This window comes from Lagenorhynchus albirostris, chromosome 5 (assembly GCF_949774975.1).
Source record: "Lagenorhynchus albirostris chromosome 5, mLagAlb1.1, whole genome shotgun sequence".
Lineage (NCBI taxonomy): Eukaryota > Metazoa > Chordata > Mammalia > Artiodactyla > Delphinidae > Lagenorhynchus > Lagenorhynchus albirostris.
This window is the reverse complement of record NC_083099.1, coordinates 117,637,932-117,664,435: the sequence shown is the minus strand read 5'-3', so window position 1 is coordinate 117,664,435 and position 26,504 is coordinate 117,637,932. Positions and strand designations below refer to the sequence as shown.

Below are 26,504 nucleotides of genomic sequence, written 5' to 3'. Positions count from 1 at the left end.
CATCTGGTACATAGTCCTCTGCCTTTTCATTTTGTCTATCTTTCTGTGAATGTGGTTTTCGTTCCACAGGCTGCAGGATTGTAAATCTTCTTGCTTCTGCTGTCTTCTCTCTGGTGGATGAGGTTATCTAAGAGGCTTGTGCCAACTTCCTGATGGGAGGAACTGGTGATGAGTAAAGCTGGGTGTTGTTCTGGTGGGCAGAGCTCAGTAAAATTTTAATCTGCTTGTATCCTGATGGGTGGGGCTGAGTTCCCTCCCTGTTGCTTGTTTGGCCTGAAGAGACCCAGTACTGGAGGCTACAGGTTCTTTGGTGGGGCTAATGGCAGACTCCAGGAGGGCTCATGCCAAGGAGTATTTACCAGAGCTTCTGCTGTCAGTGTCCTTGTCCTCACGGTGAGCCACAGCCGTCTCCTACCTCTGTAGGAGACCTTCCAACACTAGCAGGTAAGTCTGGTTCAGTCTCCTATGGAGTCAATGCTCCTTCCCTCTGGGTCCTGATGCACACATCACTTTATATGTGTCCTCCAGGAGTGGAGTCTCTGTTTCTCTCAGTCCTGTCAAAGTCCTGCAGTCAAATCCTGCTAGCCTTCAAAGTCTGATTCTCTGGGAATTCCTCCTCCCATTGCTGGACCCCAGGTTTGGAAGCCTGATGTGGGGCTCAGAACCTTCACTCCAGTGTGTGGACTTCTGTGGTATAATTGTTCTCTAGTTTGTGAGTCATCCACCCAGATGTTATGGGATTTGATTTTATTATGATTGCACCCCTCCTACCATCTCATTGCAGCTTCTCCTTTGTCTTTGTATGTGGGGTCCAAAGTCACTTCTATGAAAATAGGGACAGAGATTTGACTTTGACTACAGCTACAACAATTTACACTTGTTGAGCCAGGTTCAACTGCTCTGTAGTATTCATTTTGTTGAATTTTTCCATTTTTTAAATATTTCCATCTGTGTTGAAACTAGGTTAAACATAGTAACCTTCCCAAGATGGTTATCCTTTTCCTCTTAATTTTTAAAATAATTGCTTCTGTTTTATCTTTTTTTTTAATTGCAGATATATCTTTCCAGAACTATCCTGTGTTCCTATTAACCGAAGTTTTCTTAGATGTATGTTGCTTTTTGAGACTGCAAATTTGAATATCAATATAAACTAGAACCTCAAGACTGGAAGGGATCTTTAAAAGAAAATTAGTACATTCTTCTCTGGTCAGAATTATTTAGAACCACATCCTTCAAAGATTTGGACCACCTAAGTTCATATTCCTTGTATTCATCAGCATTCTCCAGAGAAACAAAACCAATATAAATGAATGTATTATATGGAATTGGCTCACATGATTATGGAAGCTGATGTGTCCAAAATCTTCAAAAGTAATGTCCAGTTCAAAGACCATCAGGCAGGAAGAGTCGATGGGCCAATTTGAAGGCTCGTAGGCAGGAGAATTCTCTCTTACTGGGGGAAGGGTCAGCATTTTGTTTTGTTCAGGCTTTCGGTTGACTGTATGAGGCCCACCTACTTTATGAAGAGCAATCTACTTTACTCAGTCTATGAATTTAAATGTTAACCTCACCTAAATCACCCTTACCAAAACACCTAGAATAATGTTTGACAAAATATTGGGGCCCCTGTGGCCCGTCAAGTTGATACACAAAATTACTCCTCACATTTCTCATTCTTCAAATGAAGATTTGAGACCTGGTGAACTATAGAGTTCTTCTAAAGGTACAAGTAACCACACATAAAATTGGAACCAGTGATGTGCTGATAAATGTTTACAAATCAGATCTCCAAAAGAGAAAAAAGATAGGAAAAAAAGATTTGGGTGTAGCACTTACTAATATCCATGGTGGAAATGAGAATAGTGATGGGAAGGAAAAAAGAATAAAAAGCAAGAGGAGTTTTGCAAAAATGAAATGTGCCCTGAACTGAGCAATGTAATCAAAGCAACTTCCTGCACCTAGGGAACAAAAAAAAGAAAAGGCTATGTCTGAAGTCATTTACTCAGCCTGCATTAAGTGATAAACTACATCACTTCAATGTTTAAGGGGTCTGACATTAAGACCTCAAATCAGAGATAGGAATCCAGTTGGATAATTCTTACTGTTAGAAGAATTGGGGTCAGTTCAACTTACAAAATACATCAAAGTTTTCTCATTAAACAATTTTTTTTAAAATAAGAAACAACTTTAGTCTCAGTAAGTGTGACTTAACATATCACTCACCCCAGATTCAATCAGATAGAATCCAGGTTGGTTCATGGGCCCTGGAAATTGGGCCTAAGCAGCTTCTTTAAGGTAGGCAAGCCAGCTGTCATGACCTCTGAATTTACTATTAGGGAAATAGGCACAAAACAGTTTACTTTTAATTATAAATTTTAAGACATTAGAACTAAAAACTGGGAAAAGTATTCCAATTTTAAACATTCTACTTTAAAGTGCCTTTGCTCAAATTCTAAATCATTAGATTTCATACTGAAAGTGAGAATGAATGTTACAGATTTGAGAACCAGTTCTATTGATGCTTGAAATTTAAATGATTAAATAGCCCACACATGCAAATTTTCATATACAAAATTTATAGTAATCCACATCAAATAAAGAATCACAGAATTTTCTTGAACTATTCTTGTCCCTAGAAGTTCTCCCCACATACAAATGTTGCAATCTGGAAATGATTCTGGAAAAGTTTTTTGAGTTAAAAGAGCTAGAAGTTTGATTAAAAAAAAAACAGATAAACAACTTCTTATGTAACTGTCATAGAATCAGTTGTTCTGTGTTTGTATTCCAAGAAGCATCCTGTGATTTGAACATTTCTTCTCCCAAAGCAGAGTATTATCTCCTTGCCCATATGTGCTTAGAGATGCTAGTGAATTAGTAGATCTGTGGCTCTACCAACATCATTATCAGCAAATTCTTGTTAGATCTGTGAATTTGTGGGCCCACCTAAGACCTACTGAATCAGAAACCAGGGGGTGGGACCCAGCGGTGACTTAAGCCCTTCAGGTGATTTATATGCATGATAAAGTTTGAGAATCACTGCACTAGATGATACTTTTCCTTTGTAAGACCAATGCCCTAGAGCAACCAGTTTCTCATTCCCCTCTCAAAAGGCAATACTGAGAGCAAAACTGCATTTGTGAGGGAAGAAGAGTTCTGTTTCAGTGAGGAGTTAGGTTATATACCTTCACCTAATCCCTTACCACTTGCTCTTTCTCTCTTCCAACCAAACAAGTCATTCTAAGCACCCCAGACTTGAAGGATGATGAACTACTGTGATGTCATTTCTCCCGAAGGGCTTACAGGATTCAGCAAATAATTGTACTCACAGTTATGATTTATTGCAGTGAAAGGATGCAAAGCACAATCAGCAAAGAGAAAAGGCATCTGGAGCAAAGTATGGAGGAAACCAGGTACAAACTTCCAAAGTCCTCTCCCAGGGGAACCACCCAGGATGCACTTAATTCTGGCAGCAACTAGTTGCAACAATACAAGTGAAGTGTTGTCAACCAGGGAAGCTCATTAGAGACTCATTGCTCAGGGTTTTTATTGGGGGCTGATCATGTAGGCACCCTCTGTCTAGCATCTACCAAAATTCCAGACTCCCAGAAAGAAATCAGGTGCTCATAATAAACCATTGTTTGTATAAGCAGTTAGGCATAATGGGCCACTCTTATCAGTTTGGGGAATGGTGGGAACACTCCCCAAATTCAAGTTTCAGATGCCAGCTAAGGGCCGACTGTGTAAGCATGCAATTCAAAGGGTAACAGTCAGGCCTGTTATGTCAGCTGTTTCCTACACCTCCTTTCTGTTTCCTTTATCTGTAAAATGGTAATGAGGACCTATTTTATATGGTTGTTATAAAGATTAAATGAGATAATCTATGTAAAACATGTAGAACTCTGACTGACTCAGAATGATCCTTTAATAAATGTTAGCTAAAGTTGATATAATTTGTGTTGAAGAAGACACCCAGACACCAGAACCAGATGTTAGCAGTTGAGAGTGGATCATGGTTAATCCTTTTCTCTTCCCAGTGTTCACTACATTGTCCAGCACACAGAAGGTTCTCTTTAAGTATTTGATGAGGATGGTAGTGATTTCTACCCTCTGTCATCTGAAAGAAATGCACAACCTAAAAGTTGATAGCTATGTTTTATTCAGCGGACAAAACTGAGGACTTAAGCCTGGGACACAGCATCTCAGATAGCTCTGAGAGACTGCTCTGAAGAGACAAGGGAGGGGAGCCAGGATATATAGGAGTTTTTGCAACAAAGACCAGGTAGTCAGAACATCAAAAGATTACTGTTAAAGAAAACCAGACATCTCAAGTTAAGGGATTTAGTGCTTTTCTATGTATGGGAAGATGCAAGAGTCTGGGCTCACTAAAATCATTCCTTTGATATGCACCTTGGCTCTCTGGGGCCAGTAACCTATGCTTTCTCATCCTGAGTCTCCTCAGGGTGCATCATTGGGGGTAACTGCAGAGGCTGCTGGCTTGATGGCAGGCATCCTGTTTCCATCCTGAGTTTCCTCAGGGCTCACGGTCAGGGTGGCCGTAATGTGATGGCTTGATGGCTGCAACATCCTTTGTTTACTGATATGGCAGACAACATTTCTTTCATTGACACCTCCAAACTAATCCCTGTTTTACCTTTCAAGTCCCACCATGTGGACTTTCTTATAATACTTAGTCTTGAGTTAGTCTCTGGAATGCTCCACTATGTAGAAGACTTACTATGCATGGTCACCAACAATGGACTTCTCTCTAAAGTTATACACAAGAATATATATATATATATGTATTTGTCTTGAATCTTCTACCTCTTGCTATATTTGACACCTAATGCCTTTCTGAGCTCAGATTCCAGGACAGGATATTGCCTTTCTCTCACCTGAAACTTTCTAAAGTCTAAAACTGAGATAATCATCATCATTTCTAAAAGATCCCCTTTTGCTTCTGTTATTCATACCATCATTTACAAGTGTTCAGATTTGCAATTTTGGGGTTGTTTTGAATTCTTGTCTATGTAAAGTCACCAAGTCTGGCTTACTGCTTACTGTATAGAGCTCTCCTAATTTTCGGTTGTTACTGACTGTCATATTGTAAAACTTCTTCAGGGCAAAACCCTTCAACTTGTTGTTCTGTTGTATAGCATTCTTAAATTTTAGCACATCTTGCATACACCATCTTGATTGGGGTGTGTGATCATCACAAAATCCTTTAGTCATTACAGGCATACCTTGTTTTACTGCACTTTGCTTTATTGCACTTCACAGATAATTGCATTTTTACAAATTGAAGGTTTGTGGCAACCCTGTGTCAAGCAAGCCTATTGGTACCATTTTTTGAAAAGCATTTTCTCGCTTTGTGTCTCTGTGTCACATTTTGGTAATTTTAGCAAAAATTCAAACTTTTTCATCATTATGATATTCGTTATGGTGATCTGTGATCATTGATCTTTGTTGTTACTATTGTAATTGTTTTGGGGCTCCATGAACCGTGCCCATGTGAGAGGGCGGACTTCATTGATTGTCAAAATGACAACAAAGGATTTAGAATATTACATAAACTTAGTTGATAAAGCAAAGGCTGCATTTGAGAGTATTGACCCCAACTTTGAAAGAAGTTCTACTGTGGGTAAAATGCTATCAAACAGCGTTGCATGCTACAGAGAAATCATTCCTAAAAGGAAGAGCCAATCAGTGAGGCAAACGTCATTATTGTCTTCTTTTAAGAAATCGCCACAGGCCACCCCAATCTTCAGCAGCTACCACGATGATCAGTCAGCAGCATGAACACTGAGGCAAGACCCTCCACCAGCCAAAAGACTGTGACTTGCGGAAGGCTCAGATGATGCTTAGCATTGTTTAATAATAAAGTATTTTTAAATTAAGGTCTGTACATTGTTTTTTTAGACATAATGCTATGGCACACTTAATAGACTACAGTATAGTGTAAACATAACTTTTATACGCATTTATAGCCCAAAAATGTGTGACTCATTTTCTTGCCATATTTGCTTACTGCGGTGGTCTGGAACAAAACCTGCAATCTCTCTGAGGTTTGACTGCACTAAAAATATCTACTGAGGGTCAAAACTGTATATTAAGTAAATTTTAACTCTTTGTCCTATACTTAATATCCACATTATTTTTTTCTTAAAATTCCCTTCATTCAGCCAAGAAGAGCCCCTTATGCCATCTGTGAACAAGATATTCTCTCAACCAGTTTAGTCCAATAGTTTCTTCTGGGCCCAACTCCAGTCCCTTTAAGTCTTCTCCAACATCAAGTTTTCAAAGAAGGCTAGTGACTTCATAGTGTATTTTCCTTAGGAGAGCAGGCTAGCAATTTCAGAGGAAGGACACATAAAGTAAAAGCCAAATCACAAGTTAGGATTTCAGATGCTAGTTATAAGTCATGGATCAGGGAGGAGTAGCCTCTGAAGTGCTTTGTTTAACCAGTTACCAGGGCTCAAGGCAGAGGCTGGCTAGGAGAGCTCAGTGTGGATGATGAGTGGCCGCATCTGACTGAGGGTGTGGCTTCAAAGACCAGCATATGGCCTGATGAAGGGGCTACAAAAAGCATGCTGTTCTGCTTCTCCATTTGACCTTCTCTCAACAGCCAAGTAAAGCCTGCACTACACTAACATAGTGAGTAGGAAGAGGACTGACAGGGGTCCTTGAAAGACCAACTCACTCAATTTTAGATGCAAGGAACATGAAACACAAAGAGGTCAAGTGATGGCAGCCCTCCCACTGGCCAAACCGACTATTTTGTGAGAATTTTAAGATAAGATAAGATAAGATAAGACCTATCTTATTCAGGATACTTTACTTCCCCTAGCCAGACATTTTCACCACAACTATGGAAATGTATGACAACAGTTCACAGCACAGCATGACCAGCATGGAGTCTGCAACAGCCCTGATCTGCAGAGCTGGGGTGAGAACATGGGCTTTTTTAGATTCAGACCACTGCACGTGCACCATGATGTCTCCCCATTGTGCTATTGCTGCCCTGGGATGTTTTTAATTGCCCATTTCTGCAAAGTTTTGTAAAAAGCCCTCCAACTGAGTGTAAGTTACTAGTGAAAGGGAATCATTTCTTCCATTTTCTTTGGCTTCCCCATAGTGGCATTATGCTGTCAGCCCTCAGTAAATGTGTCTTGTGTATATACTGCCTACAATGTTATTAGGCCTCAGAGGCTGTTCCTCAACCATTTGGCAACATTGCCCTCCAGGGCTGTTCCCTTCCTGCATGGTTCTTATTCTTATTAACAGTAGCAGCATTAATGAATGGGTATGTAGTTAACAGAGGAAATGCTCTCAAGGTTCAGCAGATGGTTTGCTTTTGCTTCTCATGTTTTGTCCCTTGTAAGCTGACCATCCGTCCCAAGATTGATGCAACCGGCACCAGATATTGCCACGATACCCGAAGAGACCACCAAATAAGGACTACCCTGCGCCCTCCCAGTTTCACCACACCCCTTTCCCTTCTTCCCCTATAAATTCTGCCCAAACCCTCGCCCGGGCGCGACTTCTCTGGCCCCTTTCTCTCCGACCAGTGAACCTCGCCCGGGAGCGTTCCCAAATAAAGCTTGTTTAAGCTCTCCTCCGTCTTTGGTGCCGTTCCCTACATTGTCTTTCTCATTGGCTCCTTTAATCCCGTTTTCACTACCATCACATTTGAAGCCCATTCTTTTTTTCCCCTTAGAAAAGTTCATTCACTGTTGCACTAATAAATCAAAGTAGATTAGAGAGGGAATCGGAAGACCCAGTCTAAACTTGATTGTGACACTGCTCATGATGTGACTTTCAGCAAGTCATTTACTTACAGTTTCTTTACTATTCAAATGACCTGAATTAAATAATTCTAGGGTCACCCCCAGACCTTTCCACCTACTGATCTCTGCCTGAAACACATCTTTCTGTCTCTCTCTCTCCCTCTGTCTCTCTCTCTCTTTTCTTTCTTTTTTAGTTTGTACACTCCCCTGTTTTCTCATTCCTGTATTTTATCTTGTTTATTTTTAAATTTTATTTGAAGTATAGTTGATTTACAATGTTGTGTTAATTTCTGCTGTACGGCAGAGTGATTCAGTTATACATATATATTCTTTTCCATTATGGCTTATCACAGGGTATTAAATATGGTTCCCTGTGCTATACAGTAAGACCCTGTTGTTTATCCATTCTGTATACACTAGTTTGCATCTGCTTACCTCAAACTCCCAATCCTTCCCTCCCCCCTCCACCTACCCTTGGCAACCACAAGTCTGTTCTTTATGTCTATCTGTTTCTGTTTCATAGATATGTTCATTAGTGTCATATTTTAGATTCCACATGTGAGTGATATCATATGGTATTTGTCTTTCTTTTTCTGACTCACCTCGCTTAGTATGACTCTTGACTACTTACCCCCAATCACAACTTAGCCTAGTTTCCTGCTCTAGACAACCTACTGCAACCTCTCAGATTGTGAGTGGGTGTTATGTTACACCTCATACTTACCTCAATTATACTGCTCCATTCATTCATCCAGCAACAATTGGGTCTTTACCATGTGTGAAGCACTTGCTGGCTTCTTGAGATAATTCCTATGAACAAGAAGACTGGATTCCATGCCTGTTCCTCACATTGTGAATGTTGCTTTGTATATTTGTGTTTTTGTTTTCTGAAGTGAACAGTAATTACTTTGAAGGCAAGACTATGCCGTATTTACTATATGTGTAGCACCTCACCAAATCTTAATAAATATTTTCTAAATGAGTAATCAAAGCTTCTTCCAATTCATGATTTGAAACAGTTTTGAATTCAAGAGCTCTGGATTTTGCCTTTCATTATGGACAGATGTCTTTAGCGCCAGTGGTTTAAATAAACCAATAAATAAAGAAAAAAATGTTTGAACAAACATAGAAACAAACAAAACAAAACCAACAAATAATGAAAAATGAAGTATTCACATTAATCTACATGCAATAAAACAAATTCAAGAGGCTGTGTTTAATAGTAGCATCCACGCCCTAAGAACCGAAAACCAGTTGGTTTTGCTCTTTGTACACATCAATCACCAAGCCCAGCACTGCATTTACATGGGCAATTTCAACATGGTTTTGCAACATATATGCTAATAAAAATTGTGTTGAACTAAAACATTTACAAAATTTAAAGAGAAATTCCCAATTGCACAAATGTCTTCATTTTCTTTTATTTGCGTTTTAAAATTGTTTAAAGACCTCTAGCACTAACAATTACATCATGACACAGACAGGGTTAGTTTATTCACTTTGAGATGCCTCAGGTCCAGGGTAAATAATAAAATTGAACTTTACTACTCAAATATTTCTTTTCAACTCAGCATTTTATTTTATATTTAAATAATTGCACTAATGATCATTTGCAGCCATGAAGCATTTGCTATGTGTTTCCCTTAATGGCCACTGGATGGCAGTGCTATAACATAATATCAGCAACATTTTGTTCGGTTGGGTTGGTTATTCTTTCTGTTTTTGTCTTTCCTAAGTGTAGAACAAGCAGTTTTTTGAAGAGCAAAAAGTTAAAGGGACTTTTTAGAATAAAGATCAACAACCAAAATTTTTTTAAAAATATAAATGAATATAATTAAATCCCATCTACTTGCAATTAAAAAATTACCATATATTTCCTTTCTCAGTTCTAGATTTCTTCATAGTGGTCAAGAATACAAGCTTTATAATTAAACAGATATGAGATTTTTTTTTTCTTTAGAAACAACCAAGAATTTTTATTTTAGATAAGTTTCTAAGTCTCCTTAAACTTTTGTTTTCAAGTGTAAACGTTTATTATAGCACCTATCCTTATCATGCATTAAGTGAGAGGATGCTTGCCAAGGGTTTAGGCTATATTGTTCTCAATATATGCTAGCTATAATAATGGAATAAGATAATTGTTTATTATTATTGGTAATAAATCAACTACACTTTAATATGAATATATAAATAATATTTTATTATTAGGTTCAGAATCTTGGCAGTTTGGAAAGAATTGAAATAAAAAGCCTTCACTTTGAACTTAAGGAGGAAGAGAGAAAGAAAAGTAAGAAGACCAAAGAGAAAAAAGGGACAATCCAATAGGTTTTTGCAATTCTCTTGAAAAATACAGAACACACACACACACACATAAATGCTCTTGCAGTGACATACTGTGAAAAAAAAACATATCATTTTTAGAGTCCTCAAGACCAGAGTTGGAATACTGATTCTGCTGTTTCCTAACTATAAGACTATGCATTCATTACTTTACCTCACTTAGTCTCAGTTTTGTTATTTGTAAATCAGAACTCATAATATAATACTTTTAGGGCTAATATGAGATAAAACAAGCTAATACGGTAAAGTGCTCAACAGATAATACATATTCAAGTCTGTTATTTCTCTTCTTAGCAGACTTTTATAAAAACCTACAAAGAAACTGCATATTAAATTTTGATCTTATTATTTTCCTGGGGCTTTAGCTCTGTCAGAAGTCTGTAGAACATACAGATCCAGAAATCCCTTATATGTTTCTTCATGTAAATGTTAATGTTACTGGTTTCTGTAATTTAAAACTTCTATTCAAACCCATAAATTATCTTTGATCTTCAACAGTTTTCTTTAAACTTCCATTCTCTGGGTAAGATGTTAATGAGTATTGGGATGATGAGGCAAGGCAGTATTAGGAATCAGAAAAGACATAGAGGATTAATTCACTAAATGGAAATGCAGTCACTGCATGATCTATGTTGAAAAAGATGATAAGACATGAACTCTTTCAAAGTGATGTCTGACGATTTGTTCCTGGTGGTTAAGAGAATTAAATTATGGACTAAAGAAAGTAGAAAAACAAATTGTGTCAAGACTAGTTGATCAATGTTGTCTAACAGGTGATATGAGTCATGGTAAAGAATACTAACAGTGGCAATATGAAAAATGTTCTGTGTGCCTACCCTTAATACATAAATAAAATTTCCACGGATTCGAGTCTGTGTGTTCACTGAGAGGAAAATAGTGTAGAATACTATTCCCATTTACAGAAGAAGATCTATTCCCAAGAAAAGATAAATCCTGGGATATTTATTTTCAACCACAGCATCTGCTACCTACTCATTGACCATATTTCTCTTGATTTTCAAAGATAGCCATATATTTCAAAATGTTGGAAAAATTTATGGATCATATTGTCAAACCAATTCTCTTATGAACGAAGAGACTGAGGTCTTGAGAGAGGCCATCAGTTGTTCCTGGCTGCGCAGGTTCTTGGTAGCACAACTCGCCTAATTCCTAATCCAACATTTCTCCCATTTTGGCATTCTGCCTCAAGAAAAATTAGATTCCCATTTCATTTATTTACCTTTAACTAATCGAGATGCCTCCCTTTTTATAGCAGACCCTTTGTTGGCTGATGGTAAAAACAAGCAGAACATCAAGTGAAAGCCCACTTTATGAATCCCAATTCAAAGGACACCTTCACTGGACAGTGCTAGAGTTCTGGAGGGATTCCTGGTCCTTTTATTTATTATGTATTCAGGAGACAAGGGTGTCAACAACCTAAAATACCTTAAAAAAGCTATTTTAGCAGCTGCTGATCTTGAAAACCCAACTGAGGGAAAAATGGAGTAACAGCCTGATCTTGGGGATAAATTGTGTGGAAAGCCAAACACGTAACTGAACTGGTTGTCCTTTCAATCTCGCCTTTCATTCCTAGGGATGGAAAGGTGTTTGGATGGCTCCATTATGTTGCTCACTCCTGCTGGCCAAAAAGGCCAGGGCTTCTCATTAATTTAATGGGACTCTGCTAAGTCCGTACCATTCGCACCATGAAATGCACCATGGGCAGCGCTGTCATCCCGACTTATTACTGTCTGATCATTAAGGTGCTGCTCGACTTGGAACATCTCAAAGAATCCACTCTCTTTCAGTAGGCTTTGGATATTGGTATTTCAATATAGGAACAGCACATTTGAAATGCCAAATAATAAACAAAAACACATTAATGAGTTTTTTAAATCATTGTATTCTTTTTTTAAAAAAATTTATTTATTTATTTTTATACAGCAGGTTCTTATTAGTTACGTATTTTATACATATTAGTGTATATATGTCAATCCCAATTTCCCAATTTCATCCCATCACCACCCACCGCTTTCCCCCTTTGGTGTCCATATGTTTGTTCTCTACATCTGTGTCTCTATTTCGTTCTTTTTAAAAAAAGGGATTTGTGGGAGGACAAAATCCAAATGACATTAGAGTGTGGTTGAGAGACTGTGCTGTCATTTTTTAAGGTTGTGGGCAACGTCCCTACTTTGCAGTTTACTGATTAAATGCTAATTTAAAAGAAACATAAAATATACCTACTCTCTTAGAAATTCCATTATAAATCAGACAAAAATATCCTGTGGAACTGGATGGTTAACCTTCTTATTTAAAGATGAGGAATGTGAGGCTTAGAGGAGTTGACTAATTGGGCACAGGTTACACGGCCAGTTAGTCAGGGGTGGCGGGAACTCAGATCCTGTAATTCCTCAGCTGGTACCAAACTTTTCACTAGACCAAGTGGCTCTTGGTTGGACCTATTTTGAGGTTGGTTCATCTGGGAGATTGAAGGAATAAGAAAAATTGCTTTCAGATTGTACAATTTTTGGGGAGATGGGGCGGGTAGGTGGAGAAAACCTAGTCTGACCCTGTTTTATAAAGAGGATGCCATTTAAAACTGCCATGGGTTGGATATAATGGAAAGGTCTGGAACAATGGAAAGATCATGAACTCTGATGGGGCTTCTAATAGGCAACCTCAGATTTGTTTGGCGGGGTTGATGGGGGTAAGTGAGGTGGGCCCGTGGTTACTGGGTTGCTTAATATTTAGTTTCCTCAAGTATAAATAGAAACAAAAACATAGGCCTCAGAATGGTTGTTTAAGGGCTAAATTGGGTAGAATACGTAAAGCATCTAGCAGAATGATCCACTCGTATTTGGTGTTTAAGAAACATTAAAACTAATTTACCAGCCTTCTAAGGCAATTCACCATCTAAACTTAAATCTGAGATTAAAACCAGGCATGGGGTAAGAAAGAAGTGAGGGAGGTTTTGAGTCTGGTATGTACTACAGTTTGACAAATGAACCACAGAACTTTAAAAATATAAGGAGATGTCAGTGTTCTCATTTAGTTTGTCCAGGAAATAACATGCCTTTTAATAAGTTAACAAATCATAAGACCACCTAAGTCCGTGTTTCCTAAACATTCAACCTAACTTTGGTACATCTCAATCTTAGCAGTTACTAGAATGTAATAGGAACAACTAAGGAGGCATGGAAAACAGCCTTCTGAAAGCAGTGCATTGTGACTGACAAAAGTTATCTTATTACAGTATATCTTTTTTCCTTTTGTGCTGTGGTTTGGAGGCAAGACGATTCTCATTTATCCTGTGAACGCATTTTCTGAATATTATTGATCTGAGGCAAATGGCATTCAATGCAGAGAGTGATTTCCTAGGCTTTTGTCCTTTCATGTACCAGTAAAATACATCAAATGAGCAATTTTCAGATCTCTCCACAGTTTTGCCATGTGGATGGACAAAGAGAGCAAGGGCTCCACTGGTCCAAAGAGAATTAATCACAATACATTCTCAATTAAATGTAGGCCAGCTTGCCTACCCAGTAGTCATGAAGTTCTTGAGAAATATCACCGAATAAGACATAGGTGTCCTCAGGGAGATCACAACTTAGTATTTGTTTATTAAGCTGCTACAACAATTTACAGAGCTGACGTTTTAGGCAAGAAAATGAAAGAGAATCTACAAACCTGTGTTGGTAAAGAAGCAGATTTCCTGCTTTTAAAGAGCAATTCCATATACAAATGCTTGCTGCAATGTAACCAACAGAAGCCTATTGGAATAGTGAATATTTCAAGCCTAAGGAGTTTGAGAAAACAGGAGAAGCAGGAAGGTCATCTGACCTCCCCTAACCCATCATACTCCTCTATGACTGTCTACTCTTGGTAAAACCTAGCATGAAATACTCAGGTCTGTTTCTTTGAGTCTTCTTCTTGTCATGAAGGATCCCATGTGATGTCAAACTTAGATTAAATATATCTGTATCTTTTTCTCCTGTTAATCTGTCTTTGTCAGTTTAATTTTCAGACCCAGCCAGAGACCCTGAGAGGGTGTAGGGACACTTTCTCCTCCCCAACAGTTTCTCCATTTTTCATTTACAATTTCTTTCTTTCTTCCTCCCTCCCTCCCTCCCTCCCTCCCTCCATTCCTCCCTTCCTTCCTTCCTCCCTTCCTTCTGTTACTGAACCAAACTTGGGTCAGGTCAGCTCACCAGCTCGCAGTAAAGCCAATACACCGGGTGGTGATGAAGGAAAGTGCAGCTTTGGTGCCTATAAGGAGTCAGAACAGCTAGTGCTCCAAAAACCCAAATTCCCTGATGGGTTTCAGGAAAACATTTTTAAGGGCAAGGTGAGGGAGTGGGGTCCCAGGGTGTGAGATCCGCTCACACAGTTCTCTGATTGGTTGATGGTGAGGTAACAGGGCAGTGTCACAGGGGTTAACATGATCAATCCGTAGGCTCCAGTAGGTCGGGGGGCTACTTGCTCTCCGTTTTCAAGTTGTTAATTTCTTCCATTTAGTGGGGGTTTTAGCACCTGTAAAACGACTCAGAAAATGTGTATCAGATACTATTATCTAGGTACTTCAGAGCAGAGCTAAAGCAGAGGATATGGGGGAGGGGTCTGTCCTGGAAAGGCCCCATAGGGTCCTGCTGGGTTATGCTTCCTTCCTTCCTTCACTGTTCAACAACCCTTAATGATTATTATCCAGGGCCTGAAAAGTCACAAATGGATTATATCTGCTTTTGTGTAGGGTGAGAGACGAGATGTATGTTAGATGTTTCAAGGGAGCAGTCACTAAGGGCAATAGGGATGTAAAGAAAGAGCGGATGAAAACTTGAGTACTTTACAAATTGGGAACAAAAGTGGACTATTTAACCTTAAAACTTTTACTTCTAGAGTCTTGATATAGCTTCACTTTTGAACCTCTATTAGTGGTAATTGTGAACAGATTAAGTATATTCAACTTCCTACTCATGTGTGAAGTGATGTGCTAGGAACATCAAGAGGAAAGCATTTTGAAGAAGACATGTTTGGGGTGGGCCTTCGTGGGGAGAAAAATCCCTCTTCTTCCACCTTCCTAGGTTCAGGGCTGGGGCCCAAAAGAGCAAACTGATTAAATACAGACTAACGGGCTTCCCTGGTGGCGCAGTGGCTGAGAGTCCACCTGCTGATGCAGGGCACGTTGGTTCGTGCCCCGGTCCGGGAAGATCCCACATGCCGCGGAGAGGCTGAGCCCGTGAGCCATGGCCGCTGGGCCTGCGCGTCTGGAGCCTGTGCTCCGCAGCGGGAGAGGAAAACAATACTCCTGTGTATACCGGGAGGCAAAGATAAACACAGACTAACAAGAAAAAATAGTTTTAAATACCTGTAGGTGCATGAGAATTCACAAAGACAAATTTGGCTCTAGGAGGCTGTCAGATGCTTGAGGCTTATATACCAACTTAGGTTAAACAAAGGAAGAAGGGTTTGGGGCTGCTGGTGAGGGAGGCAAGTTATGAGGAGGGGAGAGGGGGAGATGTCTGGTAAATAAGGGGCCTATTGTTATGCAGATAAGAGTCTCTGGGGTGGTGAGTTGTCTCCTGGAAGTAGCTCTCTTTCTGGTTTGGAGACATCTCTACAAATAGAAATTTCCTTTATAAATGTAAATTTCCTTTACAAAAGGGGAAGTTCATACTTTATTTTTTCTGGAAGTTAGGGGGAGGCAAAGAGCTTTCTCTGTGTCTGCTGGTTCTCAACTGTCTTTAGTTCCAGATAATCCATATGCCAAAGAGATAGAATATAATGGTATTCTTCATCTTGAATAAACTATAGGATTCAGTTAGGTGGAGAAGACTATCAAGGAATTCTCAAGCAGAGATAATATCATAAGCAAAAAAAGAGAAATGTATGAAAGCATATAGGTCATTTGGAAGAAGAACTCTATTTAACAGTGTAGGACATATTAAACAGATGAAATAAGAGTGAAACCACATGTTTCTCTTCAAAAGGATAAGGATGGGATGCGGGCCACACAAGTTTCAAGGGTGATAATGTGTTTGCTTGAAGGAGGTTTAATACTCCTTGGTGTTTAAAAAGAAATTACAGTTGAAAGATTTGCTATTACTTAAAAAGGTCAGAGATATTGGGATGAAAAACAAATGGGTGGAAAATGTGGTATCATTGTAAAATTTGCAGTAGTATCAAAACAACAGTGGACAAATGTCCCGGGTGCTTAAGTGGTTTCATCAGAAGCACTTCTTCAAAATGTCCTCTATTTTCTGAGATGGATGGGGTTTGGTGTGGCAGGCAGGGAGTGGCAAAGTCAAGTAAGGTTGGAAGGTTAGGCTGGGGTCACAGGCTTTGAAGGTGATTCTCAGGATTTCTAACTTTCTTCTGTAGGTGGATGAATGGGATGATCGATGAGTGTTCTAGAAAGGTCATTCAGGCTGAGGTTTGGATTGGACTGAGAAGGAGCCTACTAGCAAGGAGGTCCATGGGTAAGTTATAGAAGCCCCTGCAAAGAGCAATGAAGGCCTGAGTAGCAATCCCAGCAGGGTTAGAGCAGAGCAAGTAGTGGATCCTGAACACATTGCAGAATTAGGGCTGCCAAGTTGGGACATGGGTGTTGAGGCAGCGGAGAGAGTCAAAAGAATTTTCTGGCTCTTGGTACCAATAGCAATAAAAATGGGGGTCATGTTCTAATAGTTTCTTTTCATAAGCAATAACTTCTAAAATACTTTTCAGAATTGTTTCTAATTTAGTGAATGAAAATAGGAAAAAACAAGAAAGGCTAATTAAAACTCATTGAGGCTACAGGGCCACAAAGCAGAAGTGAAGGAAGTGATGGGAAATAAAAACATCAAAATTTGATTGGAGTAATAGATTATGTAAACATTTTGAGTTTGATCTCATTATATCAGAGATTTGACAATGAAAGGAAACTTTACTAAGTGGAATACAGTAAGATCCTTTAAAACAATGATGTGGGACAAAAATTTAGAAGTATTAGGGCATTAGAAGGTTAGTATAAGCATCCAAAGGGTGAAAGATTTGAGGCTTACCTCTGCTTTTTCCACAGAACTATCTCTCAAAATTGACATTAGTTCCTATTATGTTTACATTTAAGTTTCTATTTTGAAGCTATTTTTAATATTAATGACATATCATTAATAGAGTGGTTATTTTTCTTCAGTTACATGCTTTAGTAGAAATTGTTGATTGTATATTTGTTTGGGAGCTGAATGTTTTCAAATAAAACTATTTCTCCAAATTTTACTGGGAAATAATTTAAGAAGTTCCAATATAAAAATTCACCGTATGGTAGCATTTACAGAACCTATCAGATCCACATGTTGTGAACAGTGTGTTTACTCTACCAGTTGGGTGTCGCCTGGGCCTGCAGTAGTATATGCCAGCATCTAGGGGTGGGAAGGGCAGGAATAATAGCGCTGTAGGATAGGTGAACTTTTATCTCTACACTCTTACACTCTTGGGTTTTTTTTGGCTGGTCCCGAGAGTTAAATTGACATAAGATAGATCAACAGGAGAAATGTGTACAAATTTATTTAATGCAAGTTTTACATGACGTGGCAGCCTTCATAAGGAATGAAAACACGAAGAAATGGGTGTTTGCTGCTTGCTTTTGTATTAGGTTGAACAAAGAGAGGCAATTGTGGAAAAGTGACTGAATTATGTGGGGAAACTAAAGGAAGAGAAGTATTTTAACAAAGTCTATTTGTATAGAACTCTCCAGGTCTCAACTTCTTATCCTTGATGATAAGAACGTTACTTTCTTTCTGGTACCAGGAGGACATCTTTCACATGAGGATTACATCTCCTGCTTTTTTTCTTAAAAGTCAGATAATTATTCTTGTATTTGCTGTTTTTTCAAGTGTCTTTAACTCAAAATAATCAATGTGACAGAGCAGCATATTTGGGGGGTCATGTTCTGAACTGCTTCAGTGCCTCGCCCCTGCCCCAGTTTGGTGAATATGCTCTGCTGTCCACCATCAGTCTAGGAGATAAGGGAATTCACAGGGTAATAGTTAGAGGATTTTTCATGGGTTCAGCAGACTGCAACGTGGAAGAGAATCATTTGGTGTGTGTGTGTGTGTCTGAACAACAGTGGCTTTGTCCGTCCAAAAGCACAGTCTCCAGAAAAACCTGTAGATCCCTGGAATGCAATGCGATCTTGAGGATGCTTGTAGCTCAGGACTGGTATGAATGTATTCACTTTGAACGGTGAAAGCTGAGACATGTTTGAGCCACTACTAGTAAGTGCTGTCACATTCTTCTCTTCATTGGATCACTGAGATCATCCAAAAATATTTATTAAGTTCCATTGTGTAAAATACCATGCTAGACATACATTGGATTAAAAAAAAAAAGAATCAAGACCCAGTTCCTGCCTGAAGAAAGCATTTAAACTAATGTGGGAGAGAAGGACAAGGGAAGAGCTTAGATACGGAGCCTCACAGGAGAAAGATCAAATCCCAAATGGGAATCAGGAAAGGTATCAGGATGTTATTGGCCTTTTTCTCTTTACCTCTTAATATTTATTTTTATTGAGGTGTATTTTACATAAAGATAAATAAGAAGAGCTTAAGTGTTACAGTTCAATGTATTTTGACAATCACATTATGTAACCCACACACTTATAGAATGCTGCCGTCACCCAGGAAGTTCTTGTGCTCCTTCCCAGGCCACCTTCGTACCTCCTACCAGAAGAAACTGCTCTTTCAATTTCTTTCACTGTAGATGAGTTTTGTCTGGTCTTGAACTTCACCTGAATGGAACAATACAGCCAATACTCTCTTGTGTCTGTCTTCTTTTGCTCAGCAGAATGTTCTTGAAGTTCATCCACATTGTTGTGTATATCAATAGTTCATTCCTTTTTATTCCTGAATAGTATTCCGTTTTATTAATGTATCACAATTTATTTATCTATTATCTTGTTGATGGATGTTTAATGGTTTCTGATTTTTAACATGAATGAATCTAGGTGCTGTAAGCTTTCTTGTACAAATCCTTTTGTACAATATGCTTTAAAAATTTTTTGTGTGTGGTAAAAGTCACATAATATAAAACATACTATTTTAACCATATTTAACTGTACAGTTCAGTGGCACTAAGTACATTCACATTGTTGTGCAACTCTCACTATCATCCATCTCCCAAATTTTTCACCTTCCTAAACTGAAACTGTCCCCATTAAACACTAACTCCCCATTCCCCCTCCTCAGCTCCCCACCCCCGGCCCCTGACATCTACCAATGTACTTTCTGACTCTATGAATTTGACTATTCTAGATACCTTGTATAAGTGGAATCAAACAGTATGCTTTCAATTCTTTTGGGTAATACCTGGTGGAACTGTTGGGTCATAGGTCAGACGTGTTGACTTTATCAGAAATTGCCAAATATTTTCCTAAAGTACCATTTTATCCCACCATCAGCAGTATATAAGGATTCTGGAGGCCCTATATCCTCACCAGTTTTTGGTGCTGCCAGTTTTATTAATTTTAAATATCCTAGTTTGTATATTGCATTATTTTGCTGTGTTTTTTTATCTTTTTTTTTTTTTACATCTTTATTGGAGTATAATTGTTTTACAATGGTGTGTTAGTTTCTGCTTTATAACAGAGTGAATCAGTTATACATATATATATGTTCCCATATCTCTTCCCTCTTGCGTCTCCCTCCCTCCCACCCTCCCTATCCCACCCCTCTAGGTGGTCACAAAGCACCGAGCTGATCTCCCTGTGCTATGCGGCTGCTTCCCACTAGCTATCTACCTTACATTTGGTAGTGTATATATGTCCATGTCTCTCTCTCGCTTTGTCACAGCTTACCTTTCCCCCTCCCCATATCCTCAAGTCCATTCTCTAGTAGGTCTATGTCTTTATTCCCGTCTTGCCTCTAGGTTCTTCATGACCTTTTTATTTATTTATTTATTTATTTTTTAGATTCCATATATATGTGTTAGCATACGGTATTTGTCTTTTTCTTTCTGACTTACTTCACTCTGTATGACAGACTCTAGGTCTATCCACCTCATTACAAATAGCTCAATTTCGTTTCTTTTAATGGCTGAGTAATATTCCATTGTATATATGTGCCACATCTTCTTTATCCATTCATCCAATGATGGACACTTAGGTTGTTTCCATCTCCAGGCTATTGTAAATAGAGCTGCAATGAACATTTTGGTACATGACTCTTTTTGAATTATGGTTTACTATGTTTTAAGTTATATCTTTTTCATGTACTTATCAACTACTGATGTATCTTCCTTTTCACTGGCTTTTGAGTTTTTGAATGGGATGTTGACAGCTGGTGCTTAGGGGTGGAGGGAAGGTTCCATATACAGGGATCAACACTAGTCAGAAAACAGAGCTTTTGTCCAGGTGGGTAAGTTGGCTAGTGCTACTGATGAAAATGGTCATCAGAAGGCACTCATCAATGTTTTTCAGGAGGTTTAGTGTTACAGATTAATTTTTTGTGTATGCTTTGCTTTCTCTATTTCTTTGTTTTTGGTTATTAAGAAAATGATACATTTTTATATTGAACAGTTAGAAAATATGGAGAATTCACAGAAGAAAATAAAAATCAATGGAAATTCTACTATTTAGAGATAACTAATCTTAATATTTCAGTTACTGTATATCCTTCTGGCCTTCTCTCCACTCTTACTCACATGCCAGACAGAATACAAAAATAAAACCTCACAGTACTTATTATTGGGTAAAATGTTTCATTTTTGATTAACATTATATAACAATCATTTTGCTGTAGATTTAAATACTCTTCTACAGTAACATTAAACGGCTGAACATATTAATTGCATAAATGTATCATAATTTATAGAACAAATTTTAAAATCTTAGGCACTTTACTTGCTTCCTATTTTTCATGTGTGAATAGTATTTCAACAAATATTTCTTGTACCTAAATCTTCAAATATTTATCGAAGAATCCTTCTTTGCTCTACTGGAATTGAAAGGTAACTTTTACCATGTATTAAATTTCTATAAATATTTGAGTCTTTTTCTGGATTTTATGTTGTTTGATCTGCCTGCTCTTCCTGTACTCATTCTACACTATTTAAATTATTTTTCTATTATTTCTATTATCTAATAGAGCAAAGCACACTTCATTTTCAAAAAACTCTTGGCTATATAGAGACAAATTATCTGGCCCTAATGTAAACAGTGCCAAAGTTGAGAAAACTTATCTGTAAAATACCCACAGTCTCCTTTGGTGTGTTTCAAATTTAGGTTTTGCCTCTTTTTCTTTCTTTTTCCCCTCCATTTAACTTGTCCAGAACTTTGCGTATCTTGTTGGTCTTTTCAAAGAACTAATGCTTGGATTTATTTATCAATTTTCCATTTTAATATTTTATAATTAATTTAAATAAGGTTCTTCATCTCTATTAATTCTTCTTTCTGCTTCTACTTCCTAGTTTCATTTTGTTCTTTTTTATACTCAAGTGATATTTTTTGTTATGCATAAAATGCTCTGTATTTTCCTATGAGTATACTTTTGACCTGATCCCATAAGATTTTTAAAATATTTTATTGAAGGGTAATTATTATACCTGGAGAAATGTGCACATAGCATGGGTATAAAGCTCAACGAATTTTTACAAACTGAATATGCTCATATAACCAGCCCTAACTGAGTAAACCTGTGTGACCTATGCCCAGATCAAGAAATAGACTATTCCAGCTTCTCAGAACCCTCCCTTCTAGTCACAACCCTCTCAGGAGGAGCTGGAATCTTAACTCTTAACAGCATAGATTAAGTTTCCTTTCTTGTACTTTATATAAATGGAATATGCAGTTTGTAGTCTTTTAGGTGACATCTTTGGCTCCACATTATTTATGAGCTTCAGCTGTATTGCTATGTGTAGTTATAATTTATTCATTTTTATTGCTATACAGTATTTCATTCTGTGAATACCTCATAATTAGTTTATCCATTCGGGACATTTGGGTCATTTCTAATTATAGGGTATCATAAATAGTGCTGCTATGAACATTCTAGTAGACATGTTTTGGTGAGCATGCATGCATGTCTGTTAGGAATATACCTGGAATATATATATTCAGCATTACTAGATACTGCCAGTTATCCAAACGTGTTTTACCAGTTTTACTCTGACCACAATGGGTGGGATATTTGGTTACTCCATATCCTTGCCCAAATTTGGTATTGATTGTTCTTTTTAATTTTAGCCATTCTGGTAAGGGTGCAGTGGTTTCATATTATAGATTTAATTTGCATTTTTCTGTTGACTAACGAAGTTAGTACTTTTTCATAGATTCTTGGCCATTTAGATACCTTCTTTTGTGAAGTGACTGTTCAAGTTTTTGTCCATTTTTTTGTTTGTATTCTCTTACTGATTTTTAAAAGTTTTTTCTGTATATGAAGTTTTTGTTACATATGTGTATTGTGAATATCTTCTCCCTGTCTGTAGGTTTTGCACAGGCTCCAGACGCGCAGGCTCAGCGGCCATGGCTCACGGGCCTAGCCACTCCGTGGCATATGGGATCTTCCTGAACCGGGACATGAACCCGTGTCCCCTGCATCAGCAGGCAGACTCTCAACCACTGCGCCACCAGGGAAGCCCTCTCTGTAGGTTTTTATTCACTCTCTCAATGGTATCTTTTTGACGCACACAGTTCTTAATCTGAATATTGTCCAGTCACTTTTTTTCCTTTGAAGAGGTGTTTTTATTTCTTGTTTAAAAATCTTTGCTTATTCTAAAGCCACAAAGATGTTCTTCATTGTTTTATTCTAAAAGTTTTATTGTTTTACCATGATCATTTAGGTTTGATATATAGATATATACTTGGTTATATTCTAGAGAATTTAAAGGTGCACTTCAATTTCTTCTTTTAACTCAGGAGTTAATTAGGAGGGTGTTTTAAAGTTTCTCTGTAATCTGATTTTTTTTTTTGCATCTTTACTTTTTACTAGTAAAATTTTTGTGCACATCTATGTAATTCACACAATTTCTACCTTCAATAATTTACTGAATTTTTTGGCATATTATATTATTATTTTCTTGTAAATATCCCCAAGACATTTGAAAAGAAAGAATATTCTCTATAGGTAAAGTTCAAAATTCTGTATATATCATCATTAGTTGTTATTATAGCAGTTAGTATTGACTGAGTACTAAATAGGTGCTTATTATGTCTTGAGTATTTCATATGTATAAATTTATTTAATCATCACACAATTATATCCTTCACTTTGTAATGAGAAAACTGAGGCAGAGAGATGGCAAGTATATTGCCCCAAATCCAGCTAGCTAAGTGGGGGAAACACATTTGGTACCCAGGTTGTACAGCTCTTTAGGCAATGTCCTTAACCACTTTCCTTTGTACATAGTTCTATATTACTATATTATTATTTTCATATTTTTACCTACTAAATAAACATATTAACTATATCAATTGTTTTACATACTAAACTTTTGTCTTGAATGACCAAAAACTGAGAAAACATTACATGTTTCTTACTGTGATTACTTTTTGTCAATTTTACATTCTTCCATTAGATTTTGCTGTGTTTTTGTTTTTGGTAGTGCCTTGGTATATAGCACATAAAAGTTCACACCTTTCACAAATTCATTATGGATTTTACCTGTAAAAACAAATATAAAGTATTTGGCACATGGTAACCACTCTGAAATCACTGTTTCTGATTATTACCTTCTTCTGTCTTCTCCCTTCTTAGCTTTCTGATCTTGATTTTGTCTCCATGAGCTGTCACTTTCTTTTTGTAATTTTTCTGGAAGTCTACAGAGGTATTATGCTTTGTATTTTCTTCTCTCTTGTACGGGTATCAGCTTGATTGGATATGGAATTCTTGGATCATAGAATGATTTTCTGAAACTCTGAAGACATTGCTCCATGAACCTCTGACATTTAGTATTGCAGAAAAGCTTGAAGCCAACTTGACAGTTCACATTTTCCTTTTGTAAATTACTTATTTTGTGAAGTGACTGTTCAAGTTTTTGTCCACCCAGTCCCTGCCATCCACCCCCCTGCACCATGTTGATGCATGTAAATTTTTTTCTCTAGTCCTGAAATTTAAATGTTTCACAAGGATATATCAGGTTTAAATCTGTTTTAATTAAATATGTCCTTTATATTTGGAATTACATGATTTTCTTTTGACGCATAACATTATATTGGTTTCAGGTGTACAACATAATGATTTGATATACAAATATATTGCAGAATGACCACCACAATAAGCCTACATAACATAATTTCAAAATTTTTTCTCGTGATGAGAACTTTTAAGATCCGCTCTCTTGGCAACTTTCAAATATACAGTAGAGTATTATTTACTGTAGTCACCATGCTGTACATTACATCCCCCAAATTTACTTATTTTATAAGTGGAAGATTGTTTTGACCACCTTCACCCATCATTTTTTCTTTTCTTTTTGCTGTTCCATCTGCTGAGTCTTTCCTTCTAGACTTCTTATAAAACTTATTTTAGATTTACTGGATTTGTCTTACAAAATTTTAAATTGCTTTGGCAACATTGTCTATTTTCTCTAGAAGTTCTGGAAGGATTTCTCTAGCTTATTTTTCTAATCTATTGATTCTAATTCTACAGAATCTCATCTTCTCTTTATGAATTCCATTGCATTAGAATATTTAATGGTCATATTTTTCATCTTAAAGCAACTTTTCCTGCTCTCAGATTATATCTTTTATATGACTTCATGCTTTTATACTTAATAGAAAAAGTGTCCTCTTGAATCTTTTAGGAAATACATATTAGAGATTTTCTATAGTTTTTCCTGGCTTTTATTAATAAAGCCATTTTAAGGGAATATTTTTTTCTGCCTGTTCAGCTTAATTCCCTTTTTTTGAACTACTGAATTTTTATAATTTTCTCTTTGCTTATTCTGACAAGTAAGCATACATGGGAGGGATGGAGAATGAGACAGTGGTTGGATAAATAATTGGTGATGGAAATTGTAAGCTTGTCCATATTTGGAGTTTTATGTGATTTTTTTTTTTGAAAGGTTGTTTTGATTTTAACCAAAAAGGAAGGGAGAACAAGGAAGAGAGGAGAGAGGGAAGAAGGGAAAGAGAGAGAGAAAAAGGAAGGAAAGAAGAAGAAAAAAATGAAGGTAGGATTAGCTCTACTGTAGTTTTACATTGTCAAATTATAGGGGCATTACCACTGATGAGTAGGGTGTGAATTAAAGCCAAGGGCAGCCACATCAGGTAGTTTTGCCCCTATGCCAAAGATAGTCTATTCCCTCTTTGTTTGCTGGGATAACGTCCCTATTCTCTAACTGGTAAGGCCTTTTTCTTTAGAGGCCAGCTGTGGCACTGCCCCCATTCTACTTGGCTTGCTCTATAGTTCAAGTGTAAACTGGGAGCAAATTATGCCGAGTCATCTCACTCTTGTTACCTCTAGATTTGCAACCTCCTCCCCAAGCCTCCTACCACTGTCATAATGTCCATTTTCACTGCAGGCCCTGCTGCTCTGTACTTAGGGTCAGTTTATGAATTGTGAGTTGGCCAGCAATTCTCCCAATAGGGTCCCAATACAGCAATATATTCTGCAGAAATTTCTTGACTTTTCCCCCAATAGTTACGTTTCCTTCCCTGATTTTCAGAGCTGATTCAGATTTTCCACAATTTCTGAATTCCTTTGGACATTTCATTAGGAATTTGGGAGAATGAGATGTTAAATACAAGGATTCAGACCAAAAGACTGTCTTTTTAATTTTTAGTTAAAGTAGCTTATTTTCAAGAATTATATCACAATTAACACTCTAGCAAATCAATGAGAGGTTGACATAGCTCCTAATTTTTGTGATTCTAAACTCTGGTCTACAGACTAGCTGCATTGGAAATACCTGGAAATACCTGGGGATTGCTTTATGAATGGAAATTCTCAAATTCCATTCCATTTGAATTTGAATTCTCAAATTCAAATTCCACCTAGGAGATTCTAACAGAGTACATTTTAGTCTCTTTTTTTTTAATGAGAGCAAATGTAAATTAATTTTTCTTTTAGAATTTCATGACAGTTGTTAAGATAACTAGCGACCCCCTGATGTGTGGCAACAAGAAATTATTGCTCTAACTGTAGGGTGATTGTAGCTACATCTGAATAGGGCACTATTTGAAAATGAGATAGTAATCCCCTACAAATTCTTTGCTGGAGCTCTTAAATCTGGAGAAGTAATTTCATCATGTGTTGGTGATTATTTAGGAAAATTCTATTTGCCTTTCTAAGATGATATTTGGAATTGATGGGAGAAAAACGAAGAGGAACAGCTGGAGGCTTTGCAAGTACTTTCATGAGCAGAGTGTTCCATGCCAGGAGGGAAGGCATTTTATAAGAATTTAAAAATAAA

General features: G+C 37.5%; 1 long non-coding RNA gene across 2 annotated transcripts in view; it reads left to right on the top strand.

The window, feature by feature from the left end:
* Positions 1-271: 271 nt before the first annotated feature.
* Positions 272-26,504, top strand: part of LOC132520671 (uncharacterized) — a 40,847-nt gene continuing 14,614 nt past the window's right edge. For both annotated transcript variants that reach the window (XR_009540595.1, XR_009540596.1), the window contains exons 1-3: positions 272-444; positions 16,500-16,597; positions 22,578-22,735. This is a non-coding gene — a long non-coding RNA (uncharacterized LOC132520671). The remainder of the gene's footprint in view (positions 445-16,499; positions 16,598-22,577; positions 22,736-26,504) is intronic.